Source organism: Dermacentor silvarum, chromosome 9, assembly GCF_013339745.2.
Source record: "Dermacentor silvarum isolate Dsil-2018 chromosome 9, BIME_Dsil_1.4, whole genome shotgun sequence".
NCBI lineage: Eukaryota > Metazoa > Arthropoda > Arachnida > Ixodida > Ixodidae > Dermacentor > Dermacentor silvarum.
This window is the reverse complement of record NC_051162.1, coordinates 43,775,473-43,802,143: the sequence shown is the minus strand read 5'-3', so window position 1 is coordinate 43,802,143 and position 26,671 is coordinate 43,775,473. Positions and strand designations below refer to the sequence as shown.

General features: G+C 50.0%; 1 protein-coding gene and 1 long non-coding RNA gene across 3 annotated transcripts in view; one reads left to right on the top strand and one right to left on the bottom strand.

The window, feature by feature from the left end:
* Positions 1-26,671, bottom strand: part of LOC119463558 (probable cytochrome P450 12c1, mitochondrial) — a 97,052-nt gene that overhangs the window by 37,459 nt on the left and 32,922 nt on the right. The window lies entirely within an intron of this gene.
* Positions 1,798-22,812, top strand: LOC125940347 (uncharacterized). Of its 2 annotated transcripts, none has more exons than XR_007463568.1 (3): positions 1,798-1,968; positions 2,970-3,042; positions 22,646-22,812. It is a non-coding gene; the product is annotated as an uncharacterized LOC125940347 (long non-coding RNA). The 2 variants fall into 2 exon arrangements; XR_007463567.1 differs by having other exon boundaries at positions 2,905-3,042.

Sequence of the window (26,671 nt, the reverse complement as noted above, 5' to 3'; positions counted from 1 at the left end):
CTAGAGCACCGGCTGTTGTGCTCCACGGCAGAGATTCAATTCCATTGCAGGTTGCACATCACTTTTTTGTATTATTAAAGCGAGTTAGGAACCTACCTACCTACCGCAAAGTGCCAAGAATGAGACATTAAAAAGTTCAACTTTTGTTATTTCAAATTATCTTTATAACGTGGCGCTAGCATTATGATAGCAGCCGCATTTTGTATTTTCTTAGTTAAATTAGCTAGCATTTCTGTGCTTCAGGTACTGAGTAAGAAGCCACACTAACTATTTGTCTGCATTGCAGCAGCGTGTGTCGCAAGAGGATGCAGCGCCGCGACGTATCATAGCGGCTACCTGACAAAGCAAAGAGTGGCGTGACGGCTCATCGGCGTCATCGCTTGCGCCGACGCAGTCTGAGCTAGAGCACTGCACGGGCTCGGGCTTACCCGAAAGCCCGGGCCCGGCCCGGCCCGTGGGCCGGGCCGGGCCGGGTAGAGCAGTTTTTAACACGAAAGTGTTTTATGCCGGGGTCCACCAAGACTTCACTGACGTATTTCCGTCACGGAAATAAGTCATAGAACATAATACAAAGAAAGAAACCAGAAAAAAAGTTCCACAAACATGCAAAATTTGGAAATCGAACCCACGACCTCTCGGTCCGCGACGATAGATCGCCGAGCGTTTAACCCATTGCGCCACAAACGCATTTGCAGAGAGCTACACAGACGCGCCCTATATATCTAACACTCCTCCGTGTACCCGCGCTCTTGCTCGGGGCGGTGCCGCCGCCTACGAGCAGAAAAGAGAAGTACTGCATTATGACACTAACGCGCACCGACAGTGAACGCTTCGGTGGTCTCAGCACTACGACGCCTCGATGCCAGCATTCGAAGGGACGCTGGCATCAAGAAGCACTACCAACGCCACCTAGGTGGCGTTCACCGTACTCAGCACAGCGGAGCGTGGCCTCCGCAATTAGCTCTGAAAATGTTTCTGAAGTTGATCGCGGAGGCTGCAATTACGACGCGCTGTACGCGCTGATTTGACTCGGTGACGATTCAGTTACGTGCTTTGTCTTGCGCGTTGTATTAGTGTGTCAGTTACGTGCTTCGTCTTTCGCGTTGTGCTAGCGTGTGCAGCGTAGTGCAGCTTCCATATGCACGACGGTTGCTCATGGTCATCGACGTTGGTAGTCGTGATGGAGGAGACGTGCCACCAGGCGTCAGCGTGGGTGCATCAACGCCTAAGGGCGCTTTAGCCACAAAACACCAATAGACATTATATATCAATGTGCAATAAACATTACACTACTTCTGTGAAGACACGTTTCACTTTCGTGTTCTATACCGATTCCTATATAAAAGGGATCAACCACATTTTTTTTCACGGGCTCGGGCCGAGCTCGGGCACGGCGTGTGCTTTTTGACCCGGGCCCAGGCCGGGCTCGGGTTTTTTGACGTGGGCCCGGGCCGGGCTCGGGCTTTCTGCGAGTTATTCTCCGGCTTCTCAACTCTGAAAAACATGTATTTCTCGGTCTCGGGCCGGGTTCGGGCCGGTTTCGAGCCGGGCTCGGGCCGGTTTCGAGCCGGGCTCGGGCCGGGCTCGGGCTTAAGGTAAAGGGGTGGCGGGCCGGGCCGGGCGGGTAATGTAGATTATTTCCGGGCCCAGGCCGGGCCCGGGTCTCGCCATAAAAGTTTTGATCGGGCTCGGGCGGGCCACCCAATGTAAAACAGGGCCCGGGCCGCGCCCGGGCCCTGTTTACATTGGCCCGTGCAGTGGCCCGTGCAAAATTGGCCCGTGCAGTGCTCTAGTCTGAGCAGCCTAGCGGACTGAGCCCCCCGCGCAGCTTCCCTCGAGATTGCGTAACTTTTGAACCCGCCGTTACATTCACCGTTATTTTTGTCAGGACAAGCCGTTAAGTTCCTGACGCGTGTTCGTTCATGAACTGCGGAGCGCCAGACTGCCTTCCACATCTTCTTTGCTCACGTGAGTAGTCACTGCCATTTTGACACCTGTCGTGTTTAGTTATAGCGCTTTTCAGGCGGGAGTTTTAGGCGGTAATGAAGTTCTGCAATGAAAGCGCCTTGCTTTTAACTGGAATCTCTAATATTGTTTAAGAGGCATGTTTACGTCTGCGTACGTTTCTTTTATTGTGTGCGTATTGAGGTTTGCCAAAGCTGTCTAAAATTACCTCTACGTTTCGTTGACTGGTGATCGTTAGGATGACGATGACATTCCCGTTTTGCGCGGAATAATGAGACGTGCTACAATTTTCGCGTAGCCTCGGTATTCTTCGGTCGACGCTCTTGTGCAAGATCACTCGTGTGTTTTTCCGAGCATGAAAGATGCCCGTGAATACACGCAAAACTGCCGAACGACTGGCCGCTCGAGGCAGTTTACGTGTATTGGCGGGCATCTATCACAGTTGAAAAAACACTTTATGTAGCACGTATTGAGCAACAGAAAGCGGTATCGGGGGTTTCTCATGTTACTTTACAAGCTTCTCATTTACACTTTTCATCTAACTATAATAATTGAGAAATTAATTAATTACAACAAAATTATTTAACTAGGCGCAATGCAAAAAAATAATGCTGAGTATCGCCAACATTTCCTTGGTTCTGTCCAGGCACTTGCATATTTTAAAAGTTCGGCTAAAGTTAAATGAAACACCCTGTAAAAAACAAGGCACTGTTGCCTTAATTTTTGTAACATAATCAGACAGTGCAGCTATTTACAGCATCTTCTTTTTACGATACTTAACATTTTTTGGCTTCAGTCAGGCAGCAAATAAATTTTGAGGTCGCACTGGCGTTTTTTTTTTGTGTGTGCAAGTCTGTGCAGTAACAAAATTCTCTTAAAAAGAAAAAGCGATATACAGTTGTAACAGGCACTAGAGTTTTTTGGTAACTTACTATGCAGGCACATACCTACGTGCAAAGAGAAGGCGCGTGAGGGTGAAGACACCAATCATGTACCCTCTGCAGGTGCAGAAAGGGGCAGAGGAAAACGCAGCCGCCCAAAGGGCCACCACGAAACTCCTGAACTCCAAGAACCCAGGTAACTGTTATTTCATATTGAAGTCGTACGAATTAAATTTTCAGCGTGACACATATACATGTCAAATCTCGATAATTTGACCTCGAAGGAGCCTGAACGTTTGTTCCAATTAAATGCCGTTCAAATTAAAGGAAGGACTTATTTCTGAAGTATTTGTGCACCATAGCACGACGTACGAACGGTGCGAGTCGTTATATATATATATATATCACGGTGCGCGAGCAGATGTAGAGCGAGGGCCACGACACTGCCCACGTCGGCCAACGCTCGCTTCGCGATAATAGAGAGTTTTAGCATTGCCGTTTTACGGTACGGTAATTTTGGTATACGGTACGGTATTACCGTTCCGTACAAACGTACCGCGATCACCGAAGACGTTTTAGCTGCGTGTATGCTCGATGCGTACGGTAACTTGGTAATGATGATAGTGGCTAACATTCGGGCTTTGCCAGTATGCAAGGACTATGTGCTGAGCGCGAAATATTAATTTTGGCGAATACTCGAATGCTTTTGCTTGTCCATGCACATATTCTTCACGGAAGTGCCAGTTACTCCAAACGTGGACGCCAGTCATGTCGCGACGGTTTGTCCAGCAACACGTGAAACCTTTTTTTTTTTTGCGTAGGTGTTTTTGTCGGAGCAATATATTGACCCTTTTCGCGGAGCAGTTTGTTTTAGAGAAAGGAGATGGCGCTCACATCGGCGCGCCATGCCTCTCCTCAGCGACCGCGCAGGAATACGAAACCATTACCGCTTTCACCTTGCTTCTGTGCAATCAGCTGTCGGAAATGCAACTGAGTTTTCGCTAACACACTGTGCTCCAATCATTCTAGTGTAATGAAGAAGAGTAACCTGTGCCTCAGCAGCATCGCCACCGGCATGAGCTCGTGGTTGCTGTCCTTGGCCGAACGCTTGTGACTGCTACCCGTTCGCCTGCATCCGTTGCTATTAAACCTCTTAGCAAGTGGTGGAGGTGCTGGGTTTCGACCACCCTGGAACTGCGGAGTCCTCGCACTGTCGTTGAAGTGATCGAATTGTGTCAGAGTTAAGACGAGTTGCGCAGGCAACGGCTTCACACCAGACGTCCCCCTGCGCCCGCCGACTCTGTGTCCAGCCTTGGTGTCAGCGACGACCATGCTGCCCTGTTTCTGAAGATTCAGGAATTCATTCGCGCAGAGGTTGCTCGCCAGCTATCTTTGATGTCTTGCGTCCTGGAACCACCACCCGCTTTGGCACCTACGATCCGCGACTTCATCCAGGAGCAAGTTTCGCAAGCCATTCCTCCAGCACGTGATCCGACGCCAGTCACTGCACCTCTCACGTACGCAGAAGCAGTTGCCCGACCTCGCCCACAAACGCTCGCGCCGCCCGCTATGCATCGACCACCGACCTTTTCGCCGCATCCTATGCCGTTACCAGGTCGACAGCATTTTCCGACTTCTCAGCCACGGGTCGGAGCTTACCCCCAACAATGGCGCACCTTCGATGACCGTCCAATATGTTTTGCTTGTGGTGGTGCTGGTCATGTGGCGCGCCATTGCCGTCGTCGCATGCTTCCTTTCCCGAACATCTGGCGAGCGCCACCGTTCCCTGCTCAATTTTCGTCTTCGCCTTCCAGCCTTCCTACCTCTTATTTTGTCCTGATCGCTCACCCGCGCCTACCCGCCGCTCACCATCTCCACGTCGTCGCTCGCTTTCTCCGATGCGTCGCCGTGCCGGACCCACCGAGCAGGAAAACTGAAGGCCGCAGTTCCCGAGGCACGAACTGCGTCTACGTCGAAATGCTCAAGTCCTCGTCCCTCTCCAGCCAACGTAATTGAAGTGTATGTCGAAGGAGTCGCCGTCCTGGCACTTGTCGATACAGGAGCCGCAGTATCTGTAATTTCCGCCAAACTCTGTCGCATACTAAAAAAAGTTCTGACGCCTTTATCCGACCTCTCCCTTCGAACCGCGACCGCTGAAAACATTACGCCTCTCGCTGCATGTACTGCTCGAGTCTTCATTCAAGGAGTTCTGTATATTGTCGAATTCGTCGTCCTGCCCTCGTGTTCCCATGACATTATATTAGGCTGGGAATTCCTTGCAAATAATAACGCCGTTATTGACTGTTGCCACGCCGAACTTGAACTTTCTGCGCTTCACGATTTTGAGACAATCGACGACCACCCTTCTAGTGATAAACTGTTTGTGTCCGAAGACAATGCCGTTCCTCCGTGCTCTTCCCTGCTTGTCCCTGTGTCGTGCGCCGCTATTTCTGAGGGCACTGTTCTCTTTACGCCCTCTAAAGTGTTCCTTCGCCGCAAATGCTCTCCGCTGCCCTTTGCTCTCCTTACTCTTCGCAGTGGCGCCACGAAGATGCTCGTCGACAATCCCACGGCGTGCCCTTTACCTTTCTTTCATGGCGAATGCCTAGGCCTTGTTCAGCCGGTCGACACCTTTTGCATCTTTGACGCTCCTGCGGCTTCTACTCCTACAGACCTTAGCGCACTTTCTTGTGACCCTGCGGTTCATCAGTCCCTGCGCGACGCTTTCAACCGCTCCATCGACGATGAAACGTCATCTTCACAAAGAAGCCAGCTGCTCGCTCTGCTTCAGAAGTTCCGCGCCTCTTTTGACAGCCCTGCTTCCGGTTTGGGTCGCACATCTACCGTTTTTCACCAGATAGATACCGGCAGTCATGCACCTCTACGGCAACGCCCTTATCGGGTATCCGCCTCGGAGCGCCGTGTAATTGATGACGAGGTTGATGACATGCTCAAGCGCGGGGTTGTACAGCCTTCGAACAGTCCCTGGGCGTCACCGGTCGTTCTTGTTAAGAAAAAGGATGGCTCTATTCGGTTCTGCGTCGACTACCGACGCCTGAACAAGATAACGCGCAAGGACGTTTACACGTTACCGCGCATCGACGACGCCCTCGACTGTTTGCAGGGAGCGGAGTTCTTTTCTTCGTTGGATTTACGTTCGGGATACTGGCAAGTCCCTATGGCACCATCTGATCAGCATGAAACAGCATTTGTGACGCCTGACGGATTATATGAATTTACGGTGATGCCTTTCGGCCTGTGTAACGCTCCAGCCACTTTTGAGAGGATGATGGACAATATTTTGCGCGGCCTCAAATGGAACACATGTCTCTGCTACCTGGACGACGTCGTTGTCTTTTCCGCTGATTTCCATGCACATCTCAGCGGTCTCGAGCACGTCCTGAAATGTCTCACTGACGCGGGACTTCAACTCAACTTAAAAAAATGTCGTTTTGGCGCCCGAAAGCTCACCATTCTTGGCCATGTTGTCTCGCGAGACGGCATTCTTCCGGACCCAGCCAAGCTCCGCGCCGTCGCTGACTTTCCAAAACCGAAGAAGTTAAAGGAGCTTCGAAGTTTCGTTGGTTTATGCTCGTATTTCCGACGTTTCATTCGAAATTTCGCATCCATAATTGCACCCCTGACAGACCTTCTAAGCGGCGACAACGAACTTTCAGCTTGGTCGCCCGCCTGCGATGACGCCTTCACGAAATTACGCCGCCTGCTAACCTCGCCACCTATCCTCCGCCACTTCGACCCTGCCGCCCCCACCGAGGTCCACACCGATGCCAGCGGCGTAGGACTCGGTGCCGTACTCGCGCAACGGAAGGCGGGGTTCGATGAATATGTCGTCGCCTACGCGAGCCGAACTCTGAAAAAAGCCGAGGCTAATTACTCGGTTACAGAGAAAGAGTGTTTAGCCATTATTTGGGCCCTTGGGAAATTCAGCCCTTATTTGTATGGTCACACTTTCGACGTCATCACTGACCACCACGCCCTTTGTTGGCTGTCCACCCTCAAGGACCCGTCTGGCCGTCTTGCTCGCTGGGCCCTTAAGCTACAGGAGTACGACATCCGCGTTCTTTACCGTTCTGGCCGCAAACACACGGACGCTGACGCCCTTTCTCGCTCACCGGTCGCAGCTGACAACGCTTGCCTATCCGCCCTTGAGCCCGCACTTGCATCACATGCACTGCACAACATGCCGTCGGAGCAGCGCAAGGATCCCTGGATCAGTGCTCTCATCACCATCATTTCTGATCCATCCACCTCTTCACCATCTCGCGCTCTTCGCCGCCAGGCTACCCACTTCTGCATTCGCGATGGCCTTCTTTATCGTCGTAATTACCTTTCTGACGGACGCAAGTGGCTTCTTGTGATACCCCGACATCTCCGTGACCTTATCTGCGACGCTTTCCACGCCGACCCACAGTGCGCGCATGCCGGCCTCTTCAAGACTTACGCTCGACTACGCCTCCGATTTTATTGGCGCGGCATGTATAACTACGTACGAAAGTTCGTTCGCTCCTGTACTCAGTGCCAACGCCGAAAATTACCTCCCGGACAAGTCTACCCGTCACAACTCCTTCCCTGCCCTAGTCGTCCCTTTGATCGTGTTGGTATTGACATATACGGACCGCTACCATCCACTCCAGCAGGGAACCGCTGGATTATTGTTGCCGTGGATCACTTGACCCGTTATGCTGAAACCGCCGCTCTGCCGACTGCCACCGCCCGCGACGTTGCATCGTTTCTGTTACACCATTTCGTTCTGCGCCACGGTGCCCTCGCGAACTTCTGAGCGATAGAGGCCGAGCCTTTCTTGCCGATGCTTTGAAGGCACTACTCGACGAATGCCGAATCATTCACCGCATAAGTACAGCGTACCATCCGCAAACTAACGGCATGACAGAACGCTTCAACCGTACTCTTGGTGATATGCTATCAATGTACGTCGCCTCTGATCACTCAAATTGGGACCAAGTTCTCCCTTTCGTCACGTATACGTACAATACTGCGGCCCAAGCAACTACTGGATTTTCCCCGTACTTTCTCCTATATGGCCGAGAACCATCTAATACGTTCGATACAATTCTTTCATATTGTTACGTGTGGAAGGACACAGACGAAAGAGGCTATTTACAGGCTATTTACACTGGAGCCAGACAGCCAGGCCCACACTCGCTCGCACCAAGAGCACAGACACACTTCATCGTCTTTCTCGCGGCGGCTCGTCCCTTGAACATCTTTCGGTGATATCGTAATACTACCCCCCCGGCGGCAAAAGCACCGTCACGGTGCTGTTAAATATCCAATGCGCTTGGAGAGTTGTAGGGTTTGAGTCGGGCGACGTGGACAATATCACTGGTGGTCACATCGGAGGACGTAGTGGGCTTGGCGAGAACGATTTCGTAGGTGACATCGGTCACTTGGCGGAGTACGCGATATGGGCCGGTGTAACAGGGGAGCAGTTTTTCACAAAGGCCAACTTTACGCGATGGTGACCAAAGCAACACGAGGGTGCCGGGCGCAAAATGCACATCACGGTGACGGAGGTCGTAGCGTTGTTTTTGTTTTTCTTGAGAAACTTGCAGACGAGCACGCGCAAGTTGGCGAGCATGGTCAGCACGGGCGATTGCATCACGGGCATAATCACTAGTGGAAGCTGTGGTGGACGGAAGCACAGTGTCGAGTGGTAGCGTCGGGTCTCGGCCATACAAGAGGTAAAACGGGGAAAAGCCAGCAGTTTCGAGACGGGAAGAGTTGTACGCAAAGGTAATGTAAGGTAGAGCAAGGTCCCAGTCACGGTGGTCGGTTGAAACGTACTTCGATAGCATGTCTGTAAGCGTGCGGTTCAGACGCTCAGTGAGGCCGTTCGTTTGTGGGTGGTAGGAGGTGGTAATTTTATGCTGTATTGAGCAGGCACGCATGATGTCGTCAATGACTTTGGACAAGAACGTACGGCCACGGTCGGTGAGCATTTGACGCGGAGCACCATGCATCAAAATGATATCGTGGAGGAGGAAGTCCGCGACGTCAGTAGCGCAACTGGTCGGAAGAGCGCGTGTTACGGCGTAGCGGGTCGCATAGTCCACAGCGACGGCAACCCACTTGTTTCCTGATGTAGATTCCGGAAAGGGGCCGAGAAGGTCTAAGCCAATACGATGGAAGGGCTCGGCCGGGATGTCGAGCGGCTGCAGGTAACCAGCGGGGAGCTGGGAAGGCTTCTTGCGTCGTTGGCAAAGTTCACAAGCGGCGACGTAACGCCGTACGGAACGGGCAAGGCCCGGCCAGAAAAAGCGGCGACGTACTCGGTCATAGGTTCGAGATACGCCGAGGTGTCCTGCCGTTGGTGCGTCGTGAAGCTCTTCTAGAACGGTTGAGCGGAGGTGTTTAGGTACTACAAGTAGGAACTCAGAGCCGTCCGGATGAAGGTTACGACGGTACAGAGTACCGTCGCGGAGGACGAAGAGGCATAGAGTAGCATCGGCCGGAGAGTGTTCCAAACGGTCGATGAGTGCTCTGATGTAGGCATCACGACGTTGCTCGTCGGCGAAATGAAGGAGCTGGGAAACTGAGAAAACGCAAGCAGCATTGTCAGGATTGGAGGTGTCAGAGTCGTCAACAGGGTAACGCGACAAGCAGTCAGCGTCTTGGTGCAGGCGGCCAGACTTGTAGATCACGGAATATGAAAATTCTTGTAGTCTCAAAGCCCATCGACCAAGCCGGCCTGTAGGATCTTTTAGCGATGAGAGCCAGCAGAGGGCATGATGGTCCGTGACTACGGAGAAAGGACGACCGTAAAGGTAAGGACGGAACTTCGCAACTGCCCAAACAACAGCAAGGCATTCTCTTTCCGTAATGGAATAGTTGCGCTCCGATGGTGACAGGAGGCGGCTTGCGTAAGCAATAACGCGATCCTGGCCACGCTGACACTGGGCTAAGACGGCACCTACACCATGACCACTGGCATCGGTACGCAATTCTGTAGGGGCATCAGGGTCGAAGTGGGCGAGAATGGGTGGTGAGGTGAGAAGAGTGACGAGACGAGAGAAGGCGGTGGCTTCTGAAGTACCCCACGAAAATTGTGCGCCTTTCTTCAGAAGATTAGTGAGGGGTCGAGCAATTGCCGCGAAATCTTGGACAAAACGACGAAAGTACGAGCATAGCCCAACAAAACTGCGAACGTCTGCGGCTGTCTTCGGAACCGGAAAGTCTCGGACGGCGCGAGTTTTGTCGGGATCAGGCTGCACTCCGGAAGCGTCGACGAGATGGCCCAGAACAGTAATTTGGCGGCGGCCAAAACGACATTTGGACGAGTTGAGTTGCAGCTTCGCCTTTCGAAATACATCAAGTATAGCGGTTAGACGCTCAAGGTGAGAGTCGAATGTTGGCGAGAAGACGATGACGTCGTCGAGGTAACAGAGACACGTGGACCATTTAAAACCTTGGAGCAAGGAGTCCATCATACGCTCAAAGGTGGCAGGGGCATTGCATAACCCAAACGGCATTACTTTAAATTGGTATAGGCCATCAGGTGTTATGAAAGCGGTTTTTTCTCTGTCCATATCGTCAACAGCAATCTGCCAGTATCCAGAGCGAAGATCAATAGAAGAGAAATAGCTGGAACCGTGAAGGCAGTCAAGGGCGTCGTCGATACGTGGGAGCGGGTAGACGTCCTTCTTAGTAATTTTGTTCAAATGTCGGTAGTCTACACAGAAGCGCCACGTGCCATCCTTCTTCTTAACCAACACCACAGGGGACGCCCAGGGACTCGAAGAAGGCTCAATGATGTCTTTATCTAGCATTTTGGTCACTTCAGTTTGAATTACTCGGCGTTCCGACGCAGAAACGCGATAAGGTCGTCGGTGAATAGGCGTAGCATCGCCAGTTGGAATCCGATGCTTGACCGCGAGCGTCTGGCCCAAAGGGCGATCGTCGAAATCGAAAATATCTCGGTAGGCCGATAACACTTTGCAAAGGTCTTCAGCCTGTGTAGAGGACAGGTCCGCCGCAACCATTTTCTTTATGTTGGGATCGGCGCCAGACGTTGGGGCGAGGGACACGCCGAGCTCGGAAGAACCATCAGCTGGTAAAGTTGCCACTTGATGGTCGCCGAGGCAATCAACGTTGGCAAGGCAAATACCTTGCGGGAGAATTTGTTTTGCCAACCCAAAGTTAAAGATCGGCAGGCGAGTGCAGTTATTAGTAATAGTAAGAATACTGTGAGGCACGGTGACGTTATACTGTAGAGGAATCTCGGGCAGAGGAGTGACGAGGTACTCGCCATCAGGAACAGGTCGGGAAGACAACAGTTCAATATAGGCTATTGACTTTGGTGGTAGGCGAATAAAGTCGCTGGGGCGTAAGCGGCACTGGGGTTCATTAGGAGGTTCTGCGAGAATCGGCAACTCAAGGCGAAGGGTACTGGCAGAGCAGTCAATAAGGGCAGAATGCGCAGAAAGAAAATCGAGTCCGAGAATTAGGTCGTGGGGGCAATGAGCAAGCACGGTGAAGAGGACAGGAGTGTGGCGGCCGGCGATGCTGACACGTGCCGTACACATGCCGACGATAGGGACAGTACCGCCATCCGCAACGCGGACGACGCGTGCCGACGCTGGGGTGAGGAGCTTTCTGAGTCGTCGTCGGAAGGCAGCACTCATGATTGAAATGTGGGCCCCTGTATCGATCAGAGCAGTGACAGGATAACCGTCGACGTCAACGTCAAGAAGGTTTTCGTTCGTAGGCAACGTGAGCAGAGGATTTGAGGGCAGGGTCGACCACGCAGCTTCACCTCCAGAAGCTGCAGTGCCTAGTTTTCCGGTGGCATCCGGGAGGCGATAGGCGGCGAAGAAAAGCGACGTGGTTGGGGCGAACGAGACTGATGGCGTCGAGGTGAGGGTGAGCGACTGTAGCGAAGGTTCGGAGCAGGGGCATCAGCGGCAGAGGGTTCATGGCGGGTGGCATAGGGAGCAGAAGGCTCAAAGGTGCGGGAATAAGCGGCGGCGTATGTCCGAGGAGGAGGTTGCCACCGGTTGCGGCAGTGACGAGCGACGTGGCCGATGCGACAGCAGTGGAAGCAGATCGGCCTGTCATCAGGGGTACGCCATTCGGACGGGTTGCGGCGAGATGTGGCAGAAAAGGATTGCCGAGGGCGAGGAGGGCAGCAAGAGAACTGGGGAACGCTAGGTTGAGACGTGGAACACACGGAGTTCAGACCCATGTTCTCAAATTCCTGTCTTACGACGGCCTGAATCATCGCAATCGTGGTAGCTGGCGGATCGGGAGGCGTCGCGGAGAAAGCTGGGGAACAGGTGGCCTCGAGCTCGCGGCGAACAATACGGGTCACGTCGTCACAGGTAGTGGCCTGACGCGGTCGACCCTCATATGTCGACGTAGCAGCAGTGTTGGGTAGCCGCGTGATGTGGGGTGTGATACGGCGGCTCTTAGCGTGTTCAAGGCGACGGCATTCTTTTATGATGGCGTCGATAGTCGCGACATTGCCGAAAACAAGCAAATTGAAAGCGTCGTCGGCAATGCCTTTTAGCACATGGGCTACTTTATCTGCTTCAGACATACCATCGTCAGCTTTGCGGCAGAGAGCCAAGACGTCGAGTATGTACGAAACGTACGGCTCTGTAGAGGTCTGAACACGAGAAGCAAGAGCCTTTCTCGCGGCAACCTTGCGCCCAATAGGGTCGCCGAACAGGTCCCGTAGCTTTTCTTTGAAAGTGTCCCAACTTGTTATCTCGTCGTCATGTGTTGGGTGCCACACGCGTGGGGTGCCGCCGAGATAAAAGATGACATTGGCGAGCATAATCGTTGGGTCCCACCTGTTATTAGCACTGGCGTGTTCATATAGCTTGAGCCAGTCGTCAACGTCCTGTCCCTCCAGGCCAGAGAACACACCAGGGTCGCGATGTTGGGCAACCGTGACGATAGGAGTAGTCGGACGACCCGAAGCCGTTGCAGAGGCGGTCTCGTCACCGGGGGGCATGGTGACAAGCTCGATGTACCGACCACTTCGGAGTTCCGTGGCGAGGACGGGGATCGCTAACCTCCACCAGAATGTTACGTGTGGAAGGACACAGACGAAAGAGGCTATTTACAGGCTATTTACACTGGAGCCAGACAGCCAGGCCCACACTCGCTCGCACCAAGAGCACAGACACACTTCATCGTCTTTCTCGCGGCGGCTCGTCCCTTGAACATCTTTCGGTGATATCGTAATAATATAAACCTAATGTGTCCGAAAGTACTCCGCTGTCTGAATCTGCTCGACATGCTGAGGAATGCCGCCAGCTTGCCCGCTCTTTTTCCACCGAGGACCAGTGGCAGCAGCAATCCCGTCAACCAGGCGACCGTTCTGCACCTACATTTTCCCCTGGCTCTCTGGTCTGGCTTCGGGTACCCGCTACCACACCCGGCCACTCTGCAAAACTTGTCGTGAAATACCTCGGACCCTACCGCGTTCTGGAGCAAACGTCATCCGTCAATTACCTCGTGGAGCCCCTCAAGCCACCGACAGACCTGCGCAATCGCGGCCGCGAACTTGTCCACGTCTGTCGCATTAAGCCGTACTACGACCCACTAGTAGTGTCTTCGCCTTAAGCCGCCAGGATGGCGCCTTTTTCGGAGGAGGGCGATTGTAATGAAGAAGAGTAACCTGTGCCTCAGCAGCATCGCCACCGGCATGAGCTCGTGGTTGCTGTCCTTGGCCGAACGCTTGTGACTGCTACCCGTTCGCCTGCATCCGTTGCTATTAAACCTCTTAGCACTAGATTGAATCATGTGGATTGAAGACATGTGCAGTAGTTGGCTGCAAAAATAGTGACTGGCATGTTAAGGAATAGAATGAATCGGTGTGACCAAGTTCGCGGACTGCTGCTGCAACTGTCCGAACGTGTTACCGGCACTTCGTGATGTACGGCTTTCTTCGAGGATACAGAAATTTGCTCATCCGCCAGCCTTGTATCGCTAACCTTCAAAGAAAGGGCTTCATCCCCAGAACGTCGGAAAGAGTGAGTACCACTCGTTAAACAATGACAAAGGGCGTAGCGCCGCTTTCTGTCATAGTAAGTTTCGCGCACGTTATCTATACACATCTGTCCCAAATGGCAGGAAAACTTACGGTCACTCTATCGCCGACGTATCAAGAATAAGTGAATGGGCGCACACTTGAATATATGCGCACTGTATACGCACAATAAATGACGGACTACACCTATGGCACATGAATGGTCGAAGCTGAATGTTTCGTGACGGTGCACAAGAGTAAGCGAATTACTAGCTGTAATATATATTTGCTACAAAGTATTACAATGTACAAAACAGCTACGTTGCAAGCCTTGTGCGTAGCAAGAACAAATTTATCGGAACTGAGCACACCCGCGAGCGATTAGGCAGAAAATAATCAGATAGTAGCCGCACCGAGGAACGTCACTGAGTCAGAAACTGACAAGCCACTGCATCAAAATATTTGCCGAATAAAGAACAAAGAGCAAAACACATTAATCCTGACTGAATTCATAATCGGAAAGCTTGGATAGCTTGGAATACACATTAAGCCCCGCTTTAAGAACAAGCACCATATACGCTGCTTGCGCCGTTTGAACATAGCCTTATAAGCTCCGAAAGCGTTTTTGCATGTTCTCTGAAGCTGTGATCAAAGCTTCGTGTCGTCCACCTAGTCACCGTCTACGATATCTCCGAAAAAACAGAGGTTTTCAAGCCGCGCCGGCGTCATACAGTTCTATTGTAAACTAGGAGGCAGCGGAGGCAGTTGAGGCAAGCAATGGACGCGCCACCACGTGATCAAACATGCCAGCGCCCACGGGATCGCCGCGAAAAGGGTCAATAAAGATAGGACTGTTAGTTGTAAATTGCACCGCTGGGAACACTTTGCACCAGCAGATAAGTAGTATATTGTTAATTACTGCAATAAAGAATCGTAGCCCCGTCTAAGTAAAGTATGCGTCACTAGATGGCGCCACCAACCCAAAGTGTGTTTTTTTTTTCTTGCTATGCTTTATGTTCTTTTTATTTGCTTGGTTTTCCTCTATTTTAAACTTAGTTTTTTCTTATTCGGCGTGAGTATGTTACTCGCCTGTTACGAAGGGTACGGTGACAAATTCAGTTCAGCTTAGCTCAAGTTTATGCTTTCGGTTAGAAGGGCTGTCATACGTGGCGTTACTTCGCTTCGTCGCTGAAGGTGAATTAAAGTTAACTCGTTTCTTAGTCCTACCATGGTGAAAAACGCACGCGAGTCGCGGACATGCACGGCTTGAGCTCTGGCGGACGCTACTTGCTCGCTATGGTCCGACTCGGCTCGCAAAACATGGTGCGCACGTTACCGTTTGCGGTAGAGACACCTTCCCGTCAAGTACGCCGTACGGAAATGCTTTCCGTACGGTAAAGTGCGCGCATGCGCAGTGCTCGGCCGGTACGGTATTACCGCACTTACCGTACGGTAACTTGGCACTGCTAAAACTCTCTATTGGCAGAAAACGAGACTTCGGGGAGCGGGCGACGGCGCCGGGCGCGCGCGGACACTTCGAAGCTGCGGGAGGAGGGCGGCAGGGAAGCGGATTTGGATTCGACAGCGGTGACCCCGTCGCTTCGGTGGCTCCCCTAACCCTCCCTCTCAACTGCGTCGTAGCTCCCCCACCTTCGACTGTGTCCGTGCGCGCCCGCCGCCGCTCCCGCCGGCCCGGTGCCAGCTTAGCCCTCGCCCTTTCGTTTCCCGCCGTTGGAGCGAGCGTCGGCCGATTGTGGGCAGTTTCGTTGCCCGGAGTGGGCCTTCGTCGTTGCTTCCCTCTGCGTCGCAGCCGCAGCGTTGGCTTGGACATCGACTCGTACACGCGTGTTACGGCGCGACGAAGAAACGGCGACCTTGCCATTTGAGAGAGACAAATTTCCGCCGCTGTTCTATTTCTCTTATTGCGATAGCAATTGTATGGACACTCGAAGCGCATTTTTGCCGCCGTCGTCGTCGCCGTGATATTCCGTATAAGGCCTCATTCACACAGCCGTCAAACGCTCCGTCACGTCACCGTCACGTCAAAAAAACGCACAGCAGGTGCGACGGAGCAGTGTACGAATAGGCGACTTTCGCAATGCCGAGCGGTTTGCTGCTGCTGTTCTTGATTTGCAAGTGGAGACCGGCAACGCAACACTCCATTTGCTAGTAAATACAGCGTTTGACCGCTGGCGCCACGCTGCGCCGCTCGCGCGTACCGCGTTTCTAGGTGGTTCCGTTCGCCGAGGGCGCTCGAACGCAATCATATGGTTCGCACGAATGCAGCCTTTGGAAGCGTGGCTGTAATGCTGAGTGGTTACGGCGCTCGCTTCGGGATCATGCGTACGCGGGTTCGAAACCCGCCCTGGCTAGAATTTTTTTTCTTAATATCACGCTTTTTCCCTTCTTTTTGCTCTCTGTTTGCCAGCGCGGTCGCTTGAACCCCGGTGCCACGGCGGCAGCCGTGGTACCGGGCGCCGACGTGAAGCGGCGGTCGTTGGGGTGTTGCGGAGCGCAGCGTAGCAACACCGCAAATAAAAAAATACTGCTCCAGTCAGGTAGACTGCTCCCTCCCTGATAGTGAGATTATATTTGGATCATCAAAACAGTGATGCGTTTATAATACCACCGATCCCAACAGCAGGCTAGTCACCACCAGCCCAGCGTTTTCTCGGTTTTCTCTGTCAACGCCTCCTCCGTTCCAACGGCGGCGGCTCGAAACATGGTACGCGCGAGCGGCGCAGCGTGGCGCCAGCGGTCGAGCGCTGTACCTACTAGCAATTGGAAATACGCGACCGCAACAAGGGCGCAAAGCTCGGTGACGAACAAGTACGTGGGGGCGAAAAATGTGCAGGAATCGCAAGTTCGGCCATCGGCGTGGTCCATGTCGCACATTTGAGCACCACCGAAACGCACAGCTGAGTTTTCGACGTGCCGCACGTGGAGCCAATGCTGGCACGCATGTAAACTACAGTGTACTAGAATATTGGGTAGTGTGCTCTCTGCCCTATGCGGCGCACGCTTCCAGCTGAAGCCGCGCATGTCGCCGGAGCCGGAGGCCGCTAGGGGCGCTGGAGCTAGTTCCACCTGAAGACCCGTGCACTGCCATTCGCTTGCTGCAGTCTGCACACGAGGACGCGAATCGACTTGATTTTGATTGTTTTAACACGAAAGTGTTTTATGCCGGGGTCCACCAAGACTTAACTGACGTATTTCCGTCACGGAACTACGTCATACGGAAATACGAAATGACGTTCTTACAATGTACACGAACATAATACAAAGAAAGAAACCAGAAGAAAAAGTTCCACAAACATGCAAAATTTGGAAATCGAACCCACGACCTCTCGGTCCGCGACGATAGATCGCCGAGCGTTTAACCCATTGCGCCACAAACGCATTTGCAGAGAGCTACACAGACGCGCCTTATATATCTAACACTCCTCCGTGTACCCGCGCTCTTGCTCGGAGCGGTGCCGCCGCCTACGAGCAGAAAAGAGAAGTGCTGCATTATGACACTAACGCGCACCGACAGTGAACGCTTCGGTGGTCTCAGCACTACGACGCCTCGATGCCAGCATTCGAAGGGACGCTGGTAGGGTGGCTAACGCTGGCATCAAGAAGCACTACCAACGCCACCTAGGTGGTGGCGTTCACCGTACTCAGCACAGCGGAGCGTGGCCTCCGCAATTAGCTCTGAAAATGTTTCTGAAGTTGATCGCGGAGGCTGCAATTACGACGCGCTGTACGCGCTGATTTGACTCGGTGACGATTCAGTTACGTGCTTTGTCTTGCGCGTTGTATTAGTGTGTCAGTTACGTGCTTCGTCTTTCGCGTTGTGCTAGCGTGTGCAGCGTAGTGCAGCTTCCATATGCACGACGGTTGCTCATGGTCATCGACGTTGGTAGTCGTGATGGAGGAGACGTGCCACCAGGCGTCAGCGTGGGTGCATCAACGCCTAAGGGCGCTTTAGCCACAAAACACCAATAGACATTATATATCAATGTGCAATAAACATTACACTACTTCTGTGAAGACACGTTTCACTTTCGTGTTCTATACCGATTCCTATATAAGAGGGATCAACCACATTTTTTTGTAAAGTGCAACGTTCGTCGACTTGCCTCTGCAACGTCCTCGGACTTCCTTTGTGCTCATTCTACGGTGCGCTAAGAAACTCCGGCGCAATTACTGTTTTTCACCAGGGTGCCGGACAGGCTATAGTCGAATGAAAGACTCGCCGAAGGCGTCTCTTTTCACCGCCCCACAAGACGAAGATAGGAGACATCAGTGAGAAAGAAACTTACACCGTGAAGACAAGAAGCTTGATCAGACATGTGCCGTGTGCCAATTGCACTTTGAGCCGCGTTACATAATTAGAGATTTCGTTGACGTCGTTAACGGCAAAGAGTTTTTTTTTTTTCATTTCGCCGTACTCCATATTCTTAGGCATGCTCTTAAAGTGCTTTGGATCTAGTGTGTGCTCTGTGAGAAAAAAAGTTGTCGCAGTTTCACCTGAAAGGCGAAGCATCAATTGCGATAGCAAATTTGTAGAGAGCTATGCGGAGTAATGATAGCAGCTTTATCAGCTGTATAAACTTGGACATGCTAGCTGCACCGGCAACACGCAGAACTGTTGTCGACGCCGTCGGCGTTTTGCCCGCGTTCGCTCAAAATGCGTGCGGCGTTGGTGACTGTTGCCGGAGTCTCTGATATAAATAGGCACTAGGTGTCGCAGCTAAACGTCGCCTCCCTTCCCTCCTCCTCCCCTCCTCTTCCCCCCCTCCCCCACGGCCTCTCGCGCGTCGGAAGAAGGCGCGTTTGCTCTACATATATGGTGATTGTAAAGGAGGAAAGAGACGCCTACTTCTGCAGCCCTTAAGGAAGCACGGCGCAGAACGCGCGTTTGTTCTCCACCGTGGGTTCACTCCCCGTGAAAGAGCGCGTCCCTCGCGCCCTTTCACTCGCACATACAGCGTTCGGCGCGCGGCGACGATTTCATCTCCATTGACGTCATACGGAACCTCACGGCGACGGCGACGCCGACGGCAGAAATCTGCTTTTGAGTGTCCATGTAATTGCTATCGCAATAAAAAATGGTTTGTTTTATTTTGTAAACATTGTTATTGTTGTACGTACAAAGAAATATTTTCCACATGCACTAGCAGCTGGAGATTTGTAATATTTTTGGAATCTGTGCAGTACTTTGAGTATTCTTTCGTTGGGCTGATTTTGCTTATTTTTCAATGCTGCAACAATAGTGTACATCGCTTTTGTTTCGACGCTGTTCCTAATAAATTTGCACGAACTTGAAAGTGCATTCGAAAACAAAAGCAATCTTATGCGCTCAAAGAGCAATGCCGCCTGCTCGCTGAAATCATTGCTCGAATTCAATTACAGTTATACAATTAGAAATAAGCTTGTTTTATATTTTAAGGAAAATAATTTTTGCATAAATATATGCGCCGTGTTTTTCTTTCGGCGATGTGTACCCACACGTCGTGTATATGCATTTATGATGCAAGAAAACTGCCCGCAACTTGACCAAGTGCGGTCAGCTTGGGCAGCAGTCCACTGCTAATGCGAGCGGCGCTAGCTCGACGCTGGCCTTAGTGGACCGCAGTGGACGATTACACGGTGATAACTAGTACTATATATATATATATATATATATATATATATATATATAATAAGCAAATCATAAGAAGCCAACAAACAAAAACACGAAGGACAACAGGCTGTCCTTGGTGTTATTGTTTGTTGGCTTCTTATGATATGCTTATTAAAATAATCGGGCCCCTCGGTTCTCTTTCTTCTCGTTCGTTATATATATATATATATATATATATATATATATATATATATATACAGGGTGTTTCAGCGAACACTTTCAAAATTTCTTTAAGGTTGCCGGTGGCAGATAGCCCAATTCTAGTTAATGAGCTGGTCTACTCGAAGCGGCGGACATTACTTGCGCAAAAATTTAAATGCATAATCGACTAATTAATAAAAATTCACTAATTAAGTTTTTAACTAATTACCTGATGGCCCATATTGTCATCTACAAATTGTAGCCGTGGAGTTCGCAAGACGGATCCACTTGGAACGAATACTCGGGATGATACCAGTTTCGGCATATTAATTCCCGAACTTTGCGGAGAAATGCATTGGCGTTCCAGTTAGTTTCTTAAGAAAAAATCGCTTTATGCATTGAAGGACAAAATTAACTGGAACGCCAATGCATTTCTTCGCAAAGTTCGGGAATTAATATCTCGAAAGCGGTGTCATCCCGAGAATTCGTTCCAAGTGGATCCGTCTTGCGAACTCCACGGCTACTATTTGTAGATTACAATATGGGCCATCAGGTAATTAGTTAAAAACTTAATTAGTGAATTTTTATTAATTAGTCGATTATGCATTGCAATTTTTTGCGCAAGTAATGTCCGTCGCTTCGAGTAGACCGGCTCATTAACTAGAATTGGGCTATCGGCCACAGGTACACTTTCAGAATTTTTGAAAGTGTTCGCTGAAACACCCTGTATATTGTCACGTAGTAGTGACGCTGAAGTGAACAGTCGTAAAACTGTGTATTAGGACACTGATTCTTTATTGGGCGAACCTGTTTCCACAAAAGCAAGCTACACTCGAAGCACAACGAAAGCGGCGAACACAGTCGGCGATCGTCGAAAATCTGCTCAGCGGCGAAACGCGTCGGCTTTTATACATGAGTCATCGAATGTTCCAGATTATTCCCTGGTGCCCGCGTGTCTTCCAGAAAGTTCTAGACAATTCGCGTCGGTCATACAATCAGATAACATAAGCGTCGGTGAAAACAGGCAACGGAAAGAAGCATCCGATAACGTTCTAGAAACTTCCGATACAGGCGCGTCCTGCGCCGAGCAATAACGTTTAACATTTGTTAGCCGATGGAAAGCGGCCACCGGTGAAAGATAAACACGTATACGTGTCAATATATATAACGAATCATCGTGCTCATATATATAAAACGAATTATCGTGCTCATGTTATCGTCACAGTAACTGCTACAAACTGCCGCAAGCTGCCCACTGCGGTGGCGAACCAGCGCCCAAATTCATCCACTCGCGAGGCCATCGATAACGCCGCCCGAGCCGTCGCAGTCACAATGGTAAAGTTTATATATAGCACAAAATGCTAATTTACGCCTTTCCGGTAATACAGATAGCAAGAACTTATTTTGATTTACGCTACGCAGTGAAATAACCCGCATAGCGTAGGCGCAAGACTGCAAAACGTTTCAGGTGAGAATGTTTGAAGCGCCATCTCTCGGAGGCGACATCAAGGGCCTCAAGCGGAGCCGTCATCTGAGCCCACTACCCATATTCTAGAACACTATAATGTAAACAAACCAGCTGCCGCTGCTGTTGCCAGCTTCAGCTTTGTAATATGGCTGTATTTAGCGTCGGCTTCTTAATTTCTGATTGGTCGATATTTGAGGGGCGGGGATCCGTCACCGTGCTGGCGACGGAAACGTAGAGCACCGCTCTGCGTCGCCGGCGAGCCGTTTTTGAGGGGAAAACGACTCGGAAACCCTCTCCCCTGACGAAAACGGATGATTTGGCACTGAGCCGTGCTCCCTCAAGGGCTGCAGAAGATAGCGCCAACCTTTCCCTTTCCCTCAAGAACCACTTATCATCATGCCGTGACGGTGACGTCACGGAGCGTTTGACGGCTGTGTGAATGAGGCTTTAAGTGCAACGGCGATGAAATCGTCGCCGCGCGCCGTGTGTGGGTTCATTTCGGTGTAAGCAATAAATTGCATATGCAAGCACTCTAGAGTGCATAACTGTTTTATAAACTGCAGGAGGTTAACCCATTGGCTTGCGTAACTATAAATGTCCCCAAGGTCAAAGTTAGTGAAAGTGGGTGAAAATTACGGCTTATGTTCTCACCAAGTGAAATGTGTGGATGACTCACTGTTTTTCTAAAAAAATTCTTTACAAGTGTTTGGCAATGTTATTTTGTGGAGGGTTTCAAGCAGGCAAGTCATAGGCGTGCAACATTTTAATGGTTTAATTACAAGCAACTGAAGTTCTTACTGTATCCGCTTGAAGCAGCCGTGCTGCAAATGGTCGCAGTTACTCAATCAAGGTTGCACTCCTCTGCTGCCTTTTATTTTTTAAGGAATCGCAATATATTTGCTCAATTTGAAGTATGCGATGTGTTTGATATTGATAGGCTGGTGTTGAGGTATATGCTCAAGCCTTTGCCATTTCTGAATTGGCTGTTTGATCTGTGTCAAATGAAATTGGGGTGGGGTACAATGCTGTTACGCTGAAGCTGTGCCTTTGCAGAGCCGCACTTACCTATTTTCTCGTACAACATTATCAGAAATGCATTTATTCCTTTCTTTGAATGCTAATTGGTACCTACTTCGCGCATGTTTAGGAGGCTGCTGTCATCTACCAGTCGCCAACTAGTCAACACAACAGCCTCCTGAAAGCTAGCAAAACAGCCGACACTTACATTGGTTGCCGATTGTACATGCGACACCTTCAGTTAGATGTAAAGTATGTCTTCAAGGCCACAGAAGAGAGTTTCACTTGTGATCTGTTAATGTTAGAACCATGTTAATGAAGGTGAAATGCTCGAAAACTGTGTGCTTGGACCAATATATTGTAGTGCTGCCCATTGCCAAGATATATTGCAGTGCTTATTGCCAAGGCATTGAAAAACTGAACGTTCACTAAGAAAAGTGTGCTTCAGTTAACATGCGTTTTACACATGCCTAATGTTTTTGCAGTAAGAAGACCTGCTGAATTGAGGAGCTACAGCCCAGCAGCCTGTTCGAAACCAGGTTTATCAAGGTCGATACCTGTAATGGACGTTACTCGGAGGCACTCACATTTAATGTTGATTGCTAGCTTGTCTAGTCGTCGCGTTTACTTTTTGCAATAAAAAAATTTTATTGCTGTATGTTTCGTGTATTGCACAACGAAAACCTGCAGGCCGCCGGCGGGCGAAACGCCGCAGGGGCATGGGGAGAGGGAAGGAAAGGGAGACGAAGGGGCGCTAGAGGGGAGGGGGAAAGAAAATGGATATCAAGATCCCGATTGTAGCAGGATTCAATCTGTACTTTTTAAATGCTTCTAATGGTCTTACGAAATCCCATTTCAAGACGGGATTTTTCGAAACTACTTTAAGCAGGGTTCTAGAACTTGCAATAGTCATATCCGCCGGACATTAGCAACAATATACGACCATTTATCACCTTCTAAACGGACTGCACGGATTTTTTAGTGCGTCTTTCAGACGTTCATTTAGTCTTGGAAAATCGGTATGGAAGCAGTTTCCTATCGCTTTTGTGCTAGCTGGGTCACCCTGTATAGTTTAAACGAGAAGAACGGGCATCGAGGACCAGGTTCCTTTTCTTTATATGTCACGAGATCACTCTGGCAACCGGCGGATCAACTTAAGATAAATAAGTATGACGTAACTAGTTCTTGCGCAAAATATTTCGCACGTTTCGGTTGGTGGACTGGATTGGCACAAACGCTGGTCAGCAGCCGTTGGGAAATCCTACGTTAGGATTTAAAAGAGTTGAATGTTGGGCTAGCTGAGGGGAGGGGGGGTATTTTGACATAACAATATCCAAGCACCTGTGTTCGTCTTGCTCTCTGTTGTGCCGTCCCGTTGTGTGCCATTTCAAGATGCTTCTAACTTTAGGATTATATCCTGCAATCATTACGTACAGCTGCAGCGGAAAAAGATTAGCACAAGTGAGCGCTCATGCGAGCAGATAAATAGCGGTACGCAACGCTGTTGTTGTTGTTCCCTAGTACGCCTAAAACGAGAGTGCCAGCTACTCCCTCTTTGAAACATAAATCATCTGGCACTTTAAAAACAAGCGCGTACGGTGGCAAGAGCGCCTACGTACCGCAATTTCCCTGCTCCGGTCATTAGTCGCGTGTGCTAATCTTTTCCCGCTGCAGCTGTGCGTCGTACTTTTTGCGTAAAGTTATATATATATATATATATATATATATATATATATATATATATATATATACGCCAATGCATTTCTCCGCAAAGTTCGGGAATTAATATCTCGAAACTGGTGTCATCCCGGGAATTCGTTCCAAGTGGATCCGCCTTGCGAACTCCACGGCTACTATTTGTAAATTGCAATATGGGCCATCAGATAATTAGTTAAAAACTTAATTAGTGAATTTTTGTCAATTAGTCGATTTTGCTTTTCAATTTATTGTGCAATTAAAGCCCGCCTCTTCGAGTAGACCAGCTCATTAACTAGAATTGGGCTATCTGCCACAGACAACCTTAAATAAATTTTGAGAGTGTTCGCCGAAACAGCCTGTATATATATATATATATATATATATATATATATATATATATATAATGGTCGCAGACTTGTATTTAGCTGCACCGTAAAAAATTCCGGGTGAACAAAATTGATCGGAGTCCTCCACTATGCCTAGCCTCGTAATCACATCTCCCACGTAGTGCGAGATGTGATCTAGCTGGGTTGATTGAGATGTGATCTTAGATGATCGGCTTTTTCCCGCGTAGAACATCGGAGTTTTAATTTCATTTAAACTTGATTAGGCTCACCTCACATTGATTTGTGAGGTGTAATTTAGGGCAACATTGCACAGGCTGGCTTACTGGAACATGAATGGTGCAGTGCTCTGACATACAGAGTTGGTGGCAGGAAAAGTTTTTTTCCTTCAACCCCAAAACAACCATGAAGTTGAGGAAACGTATTCAGGACAACATGATAACGGCGACGATCTAACGACGATGGCTAGACGACAGATGTTGCTGTCAGACAAAGCAGGCTCAGTTCTGAGCTCTCGCGGTAAAAATATAGGAAACCACTGAGGGTACAATATTTATTGATCCACAGGATATTTGTACATATAGCTTTCCATCAGTTGACTCGCCATTGCGACTTTGTTTCATATTCAAAAGAATTGTGTTGTCAAAGACAGGACCACGTCCACATTTCTTATAGCCTGGGAAGCAAGGTGAGACCCATATTCTTTGGTTTGACAGGGCACTTGGTTTGCTTAGGCATAAGGATACTGGCACGTAAAGTGACGGGAGCCAGTATTGATGTGGAGGCGTAAAATGCCCATTAAGCGAAAAATCATAAGCCATTCCACTTTGTGAAGGTGGATGAGCAGTGAAGTTGTTTAGCACATGACACAGAGGTACGAGTTTATGATAACTCATACGCGGCCTCCCCATTACGACGAGAGAAGTGAAATTCAAAGTGGTGAATGACCACTTGTCTTTCTGGTTTTTGAAGCATAAACATTCCTTGGTGAGCTCCTCAGCCCTGTCAGGCGAAACATGTAATGCCTTGTACATGCACAAAAATGCGTAATTGGGAAAGTTAAGACATCTAATCGTTATGATAGTCAAAATGTAGACAACTGGCAGCTTTTTTAAGCAATAAGGAAACATTTAAAGCAAAGGAATGAAGTACAAGAATTGAGATAGATGATTATGGGGCAGCCGCTCTACAATCTGAGCTAACCAGGCAGCTAGCAGATGGAAGGGCAAAGTCGAATTTGTCAACTTGAAGCAAAGGCAAGTGATTGACGTATCCACCCTTTGTAGCAATTGCTACATATGGGTGGATGTTTCATTTTGATTAGGATATGATGATTATGACATGAGAAAGAAATGTGAATTGACCCATAAAGCTCCTTGGAAAATGCATGCGGAAGCGTATGTAGGGGTGGGCCAACTGAACTTTGGGAGTGGGTCAACTTGAAATTTGGAGGTGGGGCAACTATAAATGTGGGGTGGGCATACTTGAATTAGGGGTGGACCAGCTTAATATTTGGTGGTTGGCCAACTTGAAATTTGGGCATGGGCCAACTAAAATTTGGAGGTGGGCCAACTTGAAACTTTAGGGTGGCCCTACTCAAATTTCGAGGTGGGCCAACGTTAAATTTGAATGCTGGCTAAATGAAATTTGGGGTGGGGCAACTTGAAGTTTCGGGGGGTCAACCTAAATATGGGGGTAACTTGAAATTTGGTGGCAGGCCAAGTTAAATTTGGAGATGGGGCAATTTGAAATGTGGGGTGGGCCAAACTGAAATTCGGGGTGGGCACATTTTTAAGTTAGGGTGTTGCCCTACATGAGATTTTGGGGTGGGCCAATTTAGAATTGAACATTGCTGAGCGTTCTTGGAGTAACGAACACCTAGCCGGCAAGCGAGCGCATTGAGACGCTTGGCGCGTTTTCATTAGGCCTTACCGAGGTGCAGGCAGAACGCAGGTGAGAGCTGGCGTGGACAAGGAATGTGCGCAAAACACAGGCTTGCGAGAGCGATAGCGAGGGTGACATGCCATGGCGACGACGCACTGTCCCTTCAAGCAATGCCTCACACGCTACTAGGCCAGCTGGTGGGCCCCATGCACTGCTCCATCGATGCGCACTCGTGCCCGGCGTTCCGGGTTAATTGTTGAAATTGCATTGAAAGGGTCAGGATGCGGCTGGACAATCTGACAATTCTTTACTAAAGCTTAAGCACTCTGCCACCGGAAAGGCCATGGGTGGACGTGCATAAGCTAGGAAAGACAAGTAAGCAAAACTTAGCAATGACAGAGTCACAGCCGAGCCAAACAATGCTTACGCTTTAGTAGAAGATTCTCAGAATTTCTGTAGCTTTTTATATACATTCGGAGGAAATTAGACACGTGTGACGTTTCGATGGCACCGCCACCACGGGAGAGTGGACGCTTGAACGCCGAAAACAAGAGGGCGGTGGGAATGTAGACATGTCCGACGCGG